The following is a 16837-nucleotide window of genomic DNA, read 5'->3' on the forward strand; positions in this document are numbered from 1 at the left end:
AGACAGGAGGACAACTGGAGTATGCAGCTGAAATGTTCTAAACGAGCATAGTGGTGTAACGTTGTTGCTTTGATTTGCGGTGTAAGCGGTGGTGATAGACAATAAAAGCGGGTTAAAAGCTGTGAGCTGTCTGGGGAAGTTAATCTTGCATTACTGAGCAACTGTTTCACCAGGTATCCTGTCTAGCTTACCAAATTCCCAACCAGATTAACATTAATTATAATCTTTTAATAGTCATACGACAACCGGTTATTATATATATAAAGAGAATTTAAATAAAAAGAAATAAATCAGTTTATATTTGGAAATTTATTTTAACATTGATCATTGAAATTTCAGCATATTAAACTTGATTCCTAACTAAACTGGTGCCTTATTTAGGATTGTGAAAATGTGAGATTGTAATCTTACGGAACACATCAATTATGGAGCCAAGATTGGGAGACTGCATACAACACTGCATTCATACAATAACACACGAAGAACGTTGAAACATATGCAAGAGGAAATTAACCACAACCAACCGATTCAATTTTCACCCAAAGAAATTACGTTCGTAGCACAATCCTGTCCGTCATGTAATTACCACATACTGGTATACTAAATTCATACTAACTCTCTGTGAAATCTTCCCAAAAAGAATAGCTGAGGGCTACTTTGATGATTACACCACATGCTTCACGTGGTCAACTTGGTTTACACAAAGCGTGTAACTCCACAATAATTTTGATAATTAAAATAAATTAGATCGAAAAGCAATTTACAAAAGAAAAACCTCGAACTGGTTACTAACGTCTTACTATTAACCTGATGGGTCAAACAATTATATAAGCACGTGGTAGTGGTCTCACAAAGTACACTCCACATGGGTTGAACATAAAGAAAAGTTGCTATATTGAAAAATATTGTCAAGACGGGATGTTATAATCTCACGCACACTCGCATTTAAGATTGATGATCTTAGAGTTACTGATCAACACGTGGTTCCACTTTCCTCACAAAGTAGTAACAAAGCAACTACCGGAAGATATTCTGAACTTTACACGCGAATTACACTGCGTTGCAATTTAAGATAACATTAGATATTTTAGAGCTAAACCTGAAATAAAGATGATTAAATTTTCAGTTAGGCTGAACTTAAGAAATCCATTGTCCTACAGACTTAGCAGACACGCGCTTAGCCGGAGATCTTACCACTTCAGACGCTCGCCACGGACAGACTGCCCTGGTCCCTCCTTGAGGGTGGCTCACAAATACAAACGGAAGTGGCCAGAGGGCCAGCTTCCTATACCAACATGACAAGAGACGGACAGGACCATACTAAGGATAGAAACCTCTTTGCTTTTAGAAAGCGTAGCTACCTGTTCCGACGTTGGTCCTACTGTTCTCTAGCAGACAGGCTTGTCTGCTACCCTCAAGCATGCAACTAGAAATACATTTGCTCATTCATCCTCTCACACAGAAGGGAAGGGGGATGACAGTATCTTATCATATACAGTATATAAAAGATGCGGATGTAGGTTCCGTATGAGACTGTGTGACATGAATTACATATAAACTGTGTTTTAAAGTGTAGTAGTGTGACAGATCGTTCTTGTTTATGTGTAAAAGTAACACGTTCCACTACTCAGTCTCCTCCCAGATAGTCAGAAACGCCACAGTATATTTAGACGAGGAATTTATGCCGTAAATGACAACAGATTTAAGAAATTAACATGAAAGGAATCCAACAGAGACCTTTCAGTGGTAAGTTAATAAATCTGTATCTTCTTTTGCGATTTACCGAAAACTTGAATTTTCATCATTCAGGTACACTTTTCTCCTAAAAGACTGAAGTTAAACTGACGAAAATTGGTACGTTACAGATATTTAGAATGACCTCCTCTACCTCTCTTGCCTACTATTTCCTGAAAAATTTATATCATGATGATGATGTCGGCGATATTTGAGCTACATTTTTAAATATTTTTGTTGTAGTAAGATAAATTGCTTGTCTTTTTCGCAGATCAGCATCAGGGAAGGAAATTGGGGTCATAAAACACTTATGTGAACGTTGTCTATACTCTGACTATTTTTCCAAGGTGAGCAATCAGTGGTTTCAAAGAAAATGGTACCGCAGTGAATAGTGTTCAGTTTTTTATACTATTATAAATATTGTTGTCAGTACCAAAATATAATAAATATCTCAATGACTTTTTTTCTTTTTTTTGGGAAATGCTTTGACTAATGACCCGAATTGTGTGTAACAATTTTGAGCTATCTCTCATTTATAGATCAGCTGCATTATGAGGTTGAAGATACTGCTAAACATGCAGCCCCTTTACGGGCGTGTGCCCTTAATCATGAAGCTCCTCAATTTTCCTCACAAGATGTGAGCGCACCCCGCTTGCCAACAGGGCTCGGCAGATCGAACGTTCACCCATCGAAGTGCTAGCCAAGCCCAACAGCGCTTAACTTCGGTGATCTGCCGGGAACCGGTTTTACCACTGCGGCAAGGCCGCTGGCGTCATTTCGGTTAACTGCTGTTTCCAACTGGATTCCTGGTACACATTCGAGGGGGCCAGTCTCGCAACATCCCGAAACATTAACGAACCAAGAGCCAGTCCCGTAGTAATTGACTTTCCTCATTCATGCTATCATGTGTCATTTTACCTTGCATTAAATTAGACTTTCAGTACCAGCCTTGTGTTAGCTGCTAATTCCAACAGCTAGGCTTCTTCTTCTTTCCACTGGCCCATCAAGTATTCGGATGATGTCCAGAAGAAGCTACTTAAAGATTCTCAAAATGATTGTCCAAAGTCAAAACGAAAATCAAACGTTACCGATAACTGCAAAAAAACAACTTTGTTCCTTTGTTCCATAATTGAATTTTCTCATTTTGAGAATACTGAAGGGCGATCTGCTTTAATTGTAAAAATCGTTCTTCAACAACCAATATCACATAAAACATTTCTTTATTTAAGACAATCGGTTTTCAACAGACTACGCCACTAGATGGCTCTTACACCAGAATCTTGTAACAGATCTTAATACTTCTCTTTTGATATTTAAAATTAACCACTTTAAATCTGTTACATGGCTCTGTTGCAAGAGCCATCTAGTGGCTTCAGTACACTATGCAAATGTTATCTTTGCAATAATACGTGTCAGTTGTACCCTAAAGTACATTTAAAGTGGATTTTTACCGTTTGGAATACGTCCAGCGTATGTAAACACACGTGCTATTGTGTACCGTGTTTATATGATGTAACAAGCATTTGTGAGAAATATGTATATGGACATGAACTTTAGCGCAGGGTCTTTTATGTTTTTAAATATTTTAGCGATGACAGACACTTTATAAGTGCTGATTTTCATGCACTTGACATCTTGTGTGTGAGGCTCACCGTAAAATGAACATGTTTTACAACACAAGATTTTAAGATATGTAAATGTACAGGTCTACGTCCGGTTTTTATAATACCAAACTAAAACTCTTGTATCAGATGTTACATCTTACCTTATGAGACATATCCCATGTACATACACTTTCTTACAGACTTAAGGATGACAGCGTAGTCTGTTGAAACAGGTTATCTTAAATAAGGAACTATTTTATGCGATCTTAGTAATTACACTCCTGGAAATGGAAAAAAGAACACATTGACACCGGTGTGTCAGACCCACCATACTTGCTCCGGACACTGCGAGAGAGCTGTACAAGCAATGATCACACGCACGGCACAGCGGACACACCAGGAACCGCGGTGTTGGCCGTCGAATGGCGCTAGCTGCGCAGCATTTGTGCACCGCCGCCGTCAGTGTCAGCCAGTTTGCCGTGGCATGCGGAGCTCCATCGCAGTCTTTAACACTGGTAGCATGCCGCGACAGCGTGGACGTGAACCGTATGTGCAGTTGACGGACTTTGAGCGAGGGCGTATAGTGGGCATGCGGGAGGCCGGGTGGACGTACCGCCGAATTGCTCAACACGTGGGGCGTGAGGTCTCCACAGTACATCGATGTTGTCGCCAGTGGTCGGCGGAAGGTGCACGTGCCCGTCGACCTGGGACCGGACCGCAGCGACGCACGGATGCACGCCAAGACCGTAGGATCCTACGCAGTGCCGTAGGGGACCGCACCGCCACTTCCCAGCAAATTAGGGACACTGTTGCTCCTGGCGTATCGGCGAGGACCATTCGCAACCGTCTCCATGAAGCTGGGCTACGGTCCCGCACACCGTTAGGCCGTCTTCCGCTCACGCCCCAACATCGTGCAGCCCGCCTCCAGTGGTGTCGCGACAGGCGTGAATGGAGGGACGAATGGAGACGTGTCGTCTTCAGCGATGAGAGTCGCTTCTGCCTTGGTGCCAATGATGGTCGTATGCGTGTTTGGCGCCGTGCAGGTGAGCGCCACAATCAGGACTGCATACGACCGAGGCACACAGGGCCAACACCCGGCATCATGGTGTGGGGAGCGATCTCCTATACTGGCCGTACACCACTGGTGATCGTCGAGGGGACACTGAATAGTGCACGGTACATCCAAACCGTCATCGAACCCATCGTTCTACCATTCCTAGACCGGCAAGGGAACTTGCTGTTCCAACAGGACAATGCACGTCCGCATGTATCCCGTGCCACGCAACGTGCTCTAGAAGGTGTAAGTCAACTACCCTGGCCAGCAAGATCTCCGGATCTGTCCCCCATTGAGCATGTTTGGGACTGGATGAAGCGTCGTCTCACGCGGTCTGCACGTCCAGCACGAACGCTGGTCCAACTGAGGCGCCAGGTGGAAATGGCATGGGAAGCCGTTCCACAGGACTACATCCAGCATCTCTACGATCGTCTCCATGGGAGAATAGCAGCCTGCATTGCTGCGAAAGGTGGATATACACTGTACTAGTGCAGACATTGTGCATACTCTGTTGCCTGTGTCTATGTGCCTGTGGTTCTGTCAGTGTGATGATGTGATGTATCTGACCCCAGGAATGTGTCAATAAAGTTTCCCCTTCCTGGGACAATGAATTCACGGTGTTCTTATTTCAATTTCCAGGAGTGTAAATCCTTTTCTTTTCGTAAATACTTTTTCTGCTACAAGCATCGGAAACCAGTACTCTCTGGTTTTGATAGACACATAGAGTCTCAGTCAAGGCCAATTATTTATAATGTCCACATTTATTTTTATATCAGACACTACCACATAAAACGATTCGAGTGATACCCGTGTCCGCTATACATTGGCCATCTTGAGATTCCTCTAGTCGTAGGCACCATTTAACGGCCATGCCCTGTCATTAAAAATTTAAAGTTTTGAAAATTGCTGTCGAAACTCATTATGTTTCTTGTCATAGTATTATAAAAGTGGTTAATTGTGAAATGGAAAATATGAGGAATAACAATGTTAGCCTCTGTTCTCCATACACAGAATTTCTATTTCTCAAAAAGAGTGCAAGTACTGATGCAGTTTACGTCGATAGAATGCTTTTCCGCGTAGATTCTCCTGGTATCTTGAAGAAGTAGACTGTTCCCTCAATATCGATGAGCGCTCCACAAAATGTCGTTGGTCTCGGTGAAGGATCTATCAAAAAATTCTGGGAGGTTCTGATTTTACGTAAAGTCAACGAATGGATCCGAACATTCCATCGAATCATCTCTCTCTGTAATATACAAACTGGGAACTCCGCATAAAAACCCGTAGTACTCGCACATTAGGAAACGTATTCATTTTTGACAACACAAGCTCAGTAACGTTTGACAGGCACAGCCACTTGCAAATGAGACGTTGGGATGACCCCTCCCGCCCCCTTTACTGTAAATCAAGACTCCTTAAACAAAGTAAGAGACCGTAACCTGACACAGGCTCCGTATCGGACTTTACATCGAAAACGCTAAAACGCTCCAGTATCAGCCGCTTTCGTAACTCACGGCTATTGAGAATATGTGACGCAGCATACACAGGGCGTTCCAAGGGGAACTGTCAATATTCAGTGACATGACGGGAACGATCATTCGAAGCAGAAAGGTCAAGTAACATGCGCTCTAAAATGCACGTCTTAAGGGGCTCCGGAACGCCCTATACTTGCAATGTTAAAATAACGCTTATAAATTACATCTTTCCTCACAAAGTATTTGTGGTGGGAAGTTGAACTTTTTACAGATTATTTATTGGAATATGGGCTACAACTTAACACAGGGATTTTACAAAATTTTAGTTCAGTTATTAAAGATGATTTTTTTTCAATTGTAATGAAAATTCACAACATTTTTTTGCAATTTTTTATTTATATATTCAAAAATATACAGTTTTTTGGAAAAAGGCTGTGTTAAATTATGCAGAAGGTACTGTGTAACATTTACTGAAAGTTTGAAACAAATATGTTTGGAAGATCCTTAGAAAACATGTAATTAGTATGAGAAAATAAAAGTTTTGGGAATCGAGCGACAAAGATTGGATTAACTTTTTAGTGCATTCCAGGTCCATAGGATGGATTATCTTCATCCTCTGCAAACTCCTCCTTCAGCTTCCTCTTGTTCCTCCTCCTGTTTACTCTTGCTTGTATTTCCAGACTCTTTACAGCCCTGTCTGCAGCCCGAAGGCGCAAGCATCGCTCGTACCATGTTAGAATGTTATTATTTACAGTAATAACACATACCTTTGGCTTTCCAACATTTCTCCTTTTCTTAAAAGCCTTCAGAGGATTTCTAATAACTTTACTTTTACTCATAATTATACTTCAGCAAAACAGAGACTCAAGAAACAGAATTATTTTCGAGATAACGACAGAGTAAATAAACATGAAACAATCGACAATCACACCAGCGATATATATTGAACCATCACAGGTTAGCCACAACACATACTTTATCTCACATCACTAAAATGTACCTGATGAACACGGACACCATTTGACAGCAGTTTAACAGCGCCACAGTGGGTCACGCCCATGTGGAACACATTTCAAAAAAAATTTAAAAATAGTTGTAGTCTTCGGAATTGAATAAATTATATATCTATTAAAAGGTAATAGTCTGCAGTTTCAGAAAACGCAAAAAAGTAAAAATTGAACTTTTCATGATTTTGAGCCTTTCCGGAGCCCCTTAAGAGATATCCGCACTTCATCTTCGACAATGTGAAACAAACCTCTCCTACAGCAATATCTTTGCTTTCTAAATTTTCGGAGAAGGTAGTATGGATGAAAACAAAAAAAAGTAGTCTAGTAAACATGGGCTCTAAAACGCTTAAAATCTGTGGGCACTTGTTCAGTACAAGGGAGGTGTTTCACAACAGCGCAAAAGAACGACTGCTCGTATTTCTTAACGTAAGCACCTTAGTGTCCATAATTACTGGGCATTTTACAATGTGGATAGCAAAGAACTTGCAATCTCCACCATATGTACAACACATCGTATCATATCCTGGAAGAACATTCTAGCAACGTCCGCTGTTCGTGGTCTTGCAGTAGCGTTCTCGCTTCCCGCGCACGGGGTCCCGGATTCGATTCCCGGAGGGGTCAAGGATTTTATCTGCCTCTAGATGACTGGGTGTTGTGTGTCTTTCATCATCATTTCATCCTCATTCACTCGCAAGTCGCCGTAGCGGCGTTAAATAACTTGTGGAGCGGCGGCCGAAACGCCCGGCGAGAGGTCTTCCGGCCACCAATGCCATACGCTCATTATTATTCTAGCAACATGCAGAAACTGATACACTGACATTTCAATAATAAAACAACATTTACATAAAATATCGCGCACTGACTGTGCAAGTCATGCTCACGCAATAGATGAAAGCAGCTCATTTCATGTATACATGATATTTTATGTAAATATTGTTTTACTATTGACATACCAATCCATCACTTTCTGCATGTCCCTGGAATGAACTTTCAGGACTTGACACGATGTAATGTACATATGATGGAGATATGTTGTTGTTGCTGTGGTCTTCAGTCCTGAGACTGGTTTGATGCAGCTCTCCATGCTACTCTATCCTGTGCTAGCTTCTTCATCTCCCAGTACCTACTGCAACCTACATCCTTCTGAATCTGCTTAGTGTTTTCACCTCTTGGCCTCCCTCTACGATTTTTACCCTCCACGCTGCCCTCCAATACTAAATTGGTGATCCCTTGATGCCTCAACACATGACCTACCCACTGATCCCTTCTTCTAGTCAGGTTGTGCCACAAACTTCTCTTCCCCAATGCTGTTCAATACCTCCTCATTAGTTATGTGATCTACCCATCTAATCTTCAGCATTCTTCTGTAGCACCACATTTCAAAAGCTTCTATTCTCTTCTTGTCCAAACTATTTATCGTCCATGTTTCACTTCCATACATGGCTACACTCCATACAAACACTTTCAGAAACGACTTCCTGACACTTAAATCTATACTCGATCTTAACAAATTTCTCTTCTTCAGAAACGCTTTCCTTGCCATTGCCAGTCTTCATTTTATATCCTCTCTACTTCGACCATCTTCAGTTATTTGGCTCCCCAAATAGCAAAATTCCTTTACTACTTTAAGTGTCTCATTTCCTAATCTAATTCCCTCAGCATCACCAGACTTAATTCGACTACATTCCATTATCCTCGTTTTGCTTTTGTTGATGTTCATCTTGTACCCTCCTTTCAAGACACTATCCATTCCGTTCAACTGCTCTTCCAAGTCCTTTGGTGTCTCTGACAGAATTACAATGTCATCGGCGAACCTCAAAGTTTTTATTTCTTCTCCATGGATTTTAATACCTACTCCGAATTTTTCTTTTGTTTCCTTCACTGCTTGCTCAATGTACAGATTGAATAACGTCGGGTATAGGCTACAACCCTGTCTAACTCCCTTCCCAACCACTGCTTCACTTTCATACCCCTCGACTCTTACAACTGCCATCTGGTTTCTGTACAAATAGTAAATAGCCTTTCGCTCCCTGTATTTTACCCCTGCCACCTTTAGAATTTGAAAGAGAGTATTCCAGTCAACATTGTCAAAAGCTTTCTCTAAGTCTACAAATGCTAGAAACGTAGGTTTGCCTTTCTTAATCAATCTTCTAAGATAAGTCGTAGGGTCAGTATTGCCTCACGTGTTGCAACATTTCTACGGAATCCAAACTGATCTTCCCCGAGGTCGGCTTGTACTAGTTTTTCCATTCGTCTACACAGAATTCGCGTTAGTATTTTGCAGCCGTGACTTATTAAACTGATAGTTCGGTAATTTTCACATTTGTCAACACCTGCTTTCTTTGGGATTGGAATTATTATATTCTTCTTGAAGTCTAAGGGTATTTCGCCTGTCTCATACATCTTGCTCACCAGATGGTAGAGTTTCGTTAGGACTGGCTCTCCCAAGGCTGTGAGTAGTTCTAATGGAATGCTGTCTACTCCCGGGGCCTTGTTTCGACTCAGGTCTTTCAGTGCTCTGTCAAACTCTTCACGCAGGATTATATCTCCCAATTCATCTTCACCTACATCCTCTTCCGTTTCTATAATATTGTCTTCAAGTACATCGCCCTTGTATAGACCCTCTATATACTCCTTCCATCTTTCTGCTTTGCCTTCTTTGCTTAGAACTGGGTTTCCATCTGAGCTTTTGATATTCATACAAGTGGTTCTCTTTCCTCCAAAGGTCTCTTTAATTTTCCTGTAGGCTGTATCGATCTTACCCCTAGTGAGATAAGCCTTTACATCCTTACATTTGTCCTCTAGCCATGCCTGCTTAGCCATTCTGCACTTCTTGTCGATCGCATTTTTGAGACGTTTGTATTCCTTTTTGCTTCATTTACTGCATTTTTATATTTTCGCCTTTCATCAGTTAAATTCAGTATTTCTTTTGTCACCCAAGGATTTCTACTAGCCCTCGTCTTTTTACCTACTTGATCCTCTGCTGCCTTCACTACTTCATCCCTCAAAGCTACCCATTCTTCTTCTACTGTATTTCTTTCCCCCATTCCTGTCAATTGTTCCCTTATGCTCTCCCTGAAACTCTGTACAACCTCTGGTTTAGTCACTTTATCGAGGTCCCATCTCCTTAAATTCCCACCTTTTTGCAGTTTCTTCAGTTTTTATCTACATGTCATAACCAATAGATTGTGGTCAGAATCCACATCTGCCCCTGGAAATGTCTTACAATTTAAAACCTGGTTGCCAAATCTCTGTCTTACCATTATATAATCTATCTGAAACCTGTCAGTATCTCCAGGCTTCTTCCATATATACAACCTTCTTTCATGATTCTTGAATCAAGTGTTAGCTATGATTAAGTTGTGCTCTGTGCAGAATTCTACCAGACGGCTTCCTCTTTAATTTTTTACCCCCAATCCATATTCACCCACTACGTTTCCTTCTCTCCTTTTTCCTACTGCTGAATTCCAGTCACCCATGATTATTAAATTTTCGTCTCCCTTCACTATCTGAATAATTCTTTTATTTCATCATACATTTCTTCAATTTCTTCGTCATCTGCAGCGCTAGTTGGCATATAAACTTGTACTACTGTAGTAGGCGTGGGCTTCGTATCTATCTTGGCCACAATAATGCGTTCACTATGCTGTTTGTAGTAGCATACCCGCATTCCTATTTTCCTATTCATTATTAAACCTACTCCTTCATTACCCCTATTTGATTTTGTGTTTATAACCCTGTAGTCACCTGACCAGAAGTCTTGTTCCTCCTTCCACCGATCTTCACTAATTCCCACTATATCTAACTTTAACCTATCCATTTCCCTTTTTAAATTTTCTAACCTACCTGCCCGATTAAGGGATCAGACATTCCACACTCCGATCCGTAGAACGCCAGTTTTCTTTCTCCTGATAACGACGTCCTCTTGAGTAGTACCCGCCCGGAGATCCGAATGGGGGACTATTTTACCTCCGGAATATTTTACCCAAGAGGACGCCATCATCATTTAACCATACAGTAAAGCTGCATGCCCTCGGGAAAAATTACGGCCGTAGTCTCTCCTTGCTTTCAGCCGTTCGCAGTACCATCACTGCAAGGCCATTTTGGTTATTGTTACAAGGCCAGATCAGTCAATCATCCAGACTGTTCCCCCTGCAACTACTGAAAAGGCTGCTGCCCCTCTTCAGGAACCAAAGGTTTGTCTGGCCTCTCAACAGATACCCCTCCGTTGTGGTTGCATCCACGGTACGGCTATCTGTGTCGCTGAGGCACGCAAGCCTCCCCACCAACGGCAAGGTCCATGGTTCATGAAGGGGGGGGGGGGGGGAATGGAGATATATTGAGATGTATTTGCATAAAATGCATCTCAATATATCTCCATTCCCCCCCCCCCCTCCCCCCCATGAACCATGGACCTTGCCGTTGGAGGCTTGCGTGCCTCAGCGATACAGATAGAGATATATTGAGATGTATTTGCATAAAATGCAATAATAGCAACTTAGATTTGACGGAAAGAGGTATCAAAAATAAAATTATAATTATCATTCTTGGCTACTGAAGTTTTTACTTCTATATTTCACAAAATCCAGATTAATTTGACGACCCCGTGAAGACACGTGATAAAGCCAGCAAAAAGAAGCAAGACTACGATATTAGCAAAAGGACTCGAACAAATGAACCACAAGGGCGCACGTGACTACCGTCAGGACGAAGAAGGGCAAGGTCTGCCTTACTGTTCCTGTCGGCAAGACGTTCAGCTGCGTGACGTCACCTAGCCACTGGCGGCCACAGCCCTCCTTAATGCCTGGCGACACTTCCTCGCGACGATGTCAAATCCCACAGTGGACTCAATTGGCGGCTTTCTTTGCATACGGTCGCGGTCGCTCCCAACGTGTCGGCCCATCAGTCCCGAATTGTCATTCAGCGAACGTTAATCAGCCCACTTAAGCAGAAGCAGTTGGCCGTTAGCATATGACCTCCAGTGCCACCTCTGGCCGCCTCCTGCCTCCTGCCTCAGCTGCGTCGTGCGCGCGGCAGCTGCAAGACGCGGTTACCTGCAGCCGCCCACTTGAGTACAGTAGATACGTGTAAGCAGACTGAAATGGGATCTCGGTTACGGTTATCGGTGACGTTGTGATAAAAGAACAGAAACAATAAAGAAGTCGTAGCAATAGTCCTAAGACAAAACTATTTCCCACCACGCCTTCGACAATGTCGTTTGAATATGCTAATGTTAAGATGACCGTAGTGAGATAATTAGTAAAACATAATAAAAACAACAATAACGTAAACGCGCTGAAATAAAAAATGCACAGTTCATAACAATTTCTATAAAAACTGAGTGAATTTCACTGCTGTCTGATGCTTGTAGATAAGAGCAGGTCCACTGAACAAAAGTGAGAGGCTAACTGCAAGATATGAGACACAACGCCACGCTAACAAAAATTAAAACCATTTTAAAACTGTACACCTGATTCGAGCTGCATATGAGTTATTTTTTTGGTTTTGTGTTCCTCGACTCCCAGCTTGCAAATATTAGACTATACGGCCAGCATACCGACGCCTTCTACAAGGGCCAGCCACAGAGCAAGTCACGCAGCCACGCCAGACGTTAAAGACGCACTCCCTTCGAATTTATGGGCTTTTTGATCGCCATAGAAGCTATTGAGACGTGACTGATCATGCAAGTTTCGAATATTTCTCTCCTGTGCTTGATGTGGTAGTTTTATTCAAATTCTAAGGCTCTAATACAACATCATACTCGTCTCTGAATAAATTTGTACCGCTAAAGTTTTCTGTTTTTCATGTTCCTTATACACCAGTTCCGATGCTTGCAAAAAAATGATTTTGTCGTTTCGTGTTTTTTTTTTTTTCTTTTGAACCATCATTTCGTACGATTTAGTTTCTACTTCTTTCTATTTTCATCAGCTTTCGAATTGTTTACCTTGTGTGTTGTGCGCAGTTAACAAGACTGCTCATGAATGTGTGTATGATTTGGCGTCAGCTCTGATGAGGGGAGAAAATTGGCAGAGCAGATAACAAAATACTTCTATCCTACAGCAGTAATATTTACGTTGTTAACATGTATCATGTTGCAGTATACTGCTACCAAGTCAATTCAAGATTCCAAGAACTTAAGTTTATGGCTAAGAAATGACCTACAACTGACATACTCATGTTTGAAAGGACCTTATTCCGAAGTCTTAAGTTTTCAGGAATGAAGGAAAACATTCGACGGGATGTAACGTAATGGGTCTTTCAGTAGTTGAAGAACAGAACGAAATTGATATTTTGCTATTACTGCAGTTGCTAAGTTTCACAATCTCGATGAAACAAACTCCAAAATCTTCGAATAAGGCCGTTTCTTGAGAAAGTGATTCACATTCAAGGTCAAGTTACGTTTTTGGTAGTGTTTTAAGGTGTTTCTTCATATTTTCAAAGTACTAAAACTCTAATCAAAGTGCATACAAAAGTGGTTTCATTCATCATAAACATCAGCAGCAAACTTATGTACAGGCCATTTCGCCAAATCATTATAGAAATATCTAAATTCATATGCTGCACTATAATCAAGTAAACGTTGAGTGTCTTGCATTTTGTTCCTGTAAATGCCTTTCCACAATTAAATACAATAAAAACTTTCTGAAATAAAAGATAGATTGTATGTTTCTGTAATCTTCCTATGTATACAGAAGCCACAACTAATGAATAAAACTTACTACGTTCAAAATGCTTTAACGAAGATGGTTGAAACCTGACTTTCTGGCATTTTGAAACATGTCTTTCTTGTGATTCGATCGTGAACGCCAATTCCTGTAGCATATTCGCCACCACTAAGAGATGCTGTAGATATCTTCAGTCTCTTTTAGTTTTATGGTGAACTTAGGATTTTTGTAAGCACTGGCAATCATTTCACAATATTCTTCCAACGTATAAATTCTATTAGGTCTTCTGGTTACCCGTCCCGCCGTGAAAATAACCAGTCACGGACATTATACGAAGGTCCACGAATAGGAAAAAATTGTTCCACTTTATCAAAAGGTTTAGTGTCCACCAAAGATGTGCATATTCGAATTATACAGTGATTATTATTTTGCCCAATGCATCCATCGGAAAGCAAACGTGGTCTTTTGACATTTTCTAGTACGTATTCTTTTATATAGTAAAATGGGAACGAGCAAACTTTATTTATTCCTTTCTTCGCAATGCCTTCATGATATACAAGCACCACACACCCGTTGTTCTTCGCGTTATGGACACTAAATACATTTACCCATAGCTCCCAACGGCACAGTATATCCTGCACACACATTTTTGGGAGTGGCAAGTTTTGCACGAAGTCAAAACAAATACCTAGAAGTAAATCAATATGTTTGCGTTCATCTTCAGAATTTTCATGCTCCTGGAGAACTTGTCACCACGGCTTTTATGCACAACAAGCTCAACAGCAGCTACTCTTTTAGCTGTATTGTTCAGCATAGGATTTTTCGTTTTTTATGTGAGCGCTCTAGGTGTTCAATAGACGGCATTCCAGGAATAAAGCTCTTTCAAAAATGACATCGGTATAACGAAATCCTTTTTTCTGGCCGGCGTAGCTCCGTCTACGTTCGCCTTAATGGTTTTAATTTTGACAGACATAATCTTATGATTAAGCGTCTTTATTGTTTTAATTTTTAATCTGTAACATGGGCAGAGTTTGGCTCTCAAAATAATTTAATTTTTTGTTCTGAAGAAGATTCCATTACTGGAATCGAAACCTAGGTAAACGAGTAAAAATTACCTTGCAACTGACGGCTAAAAAAATTGTTTATTTCTCCAAAACACATTCATTATGTGTGGTTCAAAATAGCTCTGAGCACTATGCGACTTAACTTCTGAGGTCATCAGTCGCCTAACTAACCTAAGGACATGAAACAAATACTAACAAAGAGATAGAGGGGCTGGCCAGTACTTACCTCAGCTCAGTACAGCCGATAGATACACATAAAACAGAACCGAAAATTTACATTCCTAGCTTTCGGAACAAATGTTCCTTCATCAGGGAGGAGAGAGGGGAAAGAAAGGGAAGAAGGGAAAGGAGATTCAGTTACTCACAACCCAGGCTATGAAGCAACAGGGAAAGGAAAATAGGGAGGGTAGCTACCCTCCCTATTTTCCTTTCCCTGTTGCTTCATAGCCTGGCAGATTTTCCATTAATCATTTAGATAACCTAAGGACATCACACACATCCATGCCCGAGGCAGGATTCGAACCTGCGACGGTAGCAGCAGCGCGGTTCCGGACGGAAGCGCCTAGAACCGCTCGGTCACAACGGCCGGCCAGTGTGGTGAGATTCTCGTTTTGAGCAATGGCAAAACTCAGTGATCAGTTTTGTTAAGAATTCATAGAAGAACATTGCACTCGTTCATCTTGTAGGATCAAGTGATGAGTCCTCATCTATTTCGTAAGAATCTAGAATTGTCAGTGTTGCAGCCTTACGCTGGTTCTTGTGCTTTCTGCCAACATTTTTGGTGCCCATCTTGCAAAAAACTTGCAAAACCAGAAGGCTGCTCAGTCACTGTGAATCGGTGACTCTCTTGCATATTCTTATTGACATTTGCGACCAGGTCATCAGTCAAGATGTTTGGCCGTCCACCTGACTCTTCATTGTGAACATCAGTTGAGCCACTTGTAAGCCTGATGCACCACTGGCGCACACCACCTTCAGTGGTTGTTTCCGTACACTTCACTCAACTGCTGATAAATTTCAACACAGTTTATGGTTTTTTTGTCAACAAAAACCTTATTACTGAGCGCACTTGGCAACTCGCGGGATTTTCAGTTCCAGAACACATTTAATGCTTTTATTGTGAGGTAGCGGAAAACGACGGCGCTGGCACGGAGGGATGCCTACTGAACGGAGAAATGCTCAGACAGTAATATGGCCGCGCTGGCGCCTCACATTGTTGCTGAAGGCGAAAACGTATCTAATCCCTGGATACCATTCGTAGACAACAATAGCAATATTGCGTGGCTCAGTGGCCCGCTGGGACTTTCTACCGGACGCCAGTCAAGCGACTTGCGTGTCTTCTAACCTCCCCCATTTATCCGACAGGGGAAAGGGGATCTACGGTTTTTATGTGGAATCGGAATGATGTTCGTTTCTGGCGACTGGTCAGATTGTTGAGAGGTGCAGACTAGATTAAAACGAAGATCGAAAATTCGTGGTCCGGCGGAGATTCGATCCCATGCCTGGTCGGTTTCCAGACACGCGCTTTTCCGCTAGACACCCACATGTATGTTGACAGTTTGTCTATATAGTTTGATGACTGAGTACGCGACTGTCAGAATATGTGATATACGTGCCTGTATCTTTTCATTTGCAGTTACTTAGGATCTTAAATTACTTACACCGCCAAGGGATTGCAGGCCCTGGATTTGACGTAAATTTCAACTTGGTATCTAAAAGGGGGTCTATACAGACGGGAAAGGTTCTGGGCATGAATTTGGAATGTTTCCCAAGCTGACACTACAGATATACCGGGTGATGAAAAAGTCAGTATACATTTGGAAACTGAATAAATCACGGAATAATGTAGATAGAGAGGTACAAATTGACACACATGATGGGAATGACATAGGTTTTTATTGGAACCAAAACAATAAAAAAGTTCAAAAATGTCCGACAGATGGCGCTTCATCTGATCAGAATAGTAATAATTAGCATAACAAAGTAAGACAAAGCAAAGATGGTGTTCTTTACAGGAAATGCTCAATATGTCCACCATCATTCCTCAACAATAGCTGTAGTCGAGGAATAATGTTGTGAACAGCACTGTAAAGAATGTCCGGAGTTATGGTGAGGCATTGTCGTCGGATGTTATCTTTCAGCATCCCTAGAGATGTCGGTCGATCACGATATACTTGCGACCTCAGGTAACCCCAAAGCCAATAATCGCACGGACTGAGGTCTGGAGACCTGGGAGG

Source organism: Schistocerca cancellata, chromosome 7 (assembly GCF_023864275.1).
Source record: "Schistocerca cancellata isolate TAMUIC-IGC-003103 chromosome 7, iqSchCanc2.1, whole genome shotgun sequence".
Taxonomy (NCBI): Eukaryota; Metazoa; Arthropoda; class Insecta; order Orthoptera; family Acrididae; genus Schistocerca; species Schistocerca cancellata.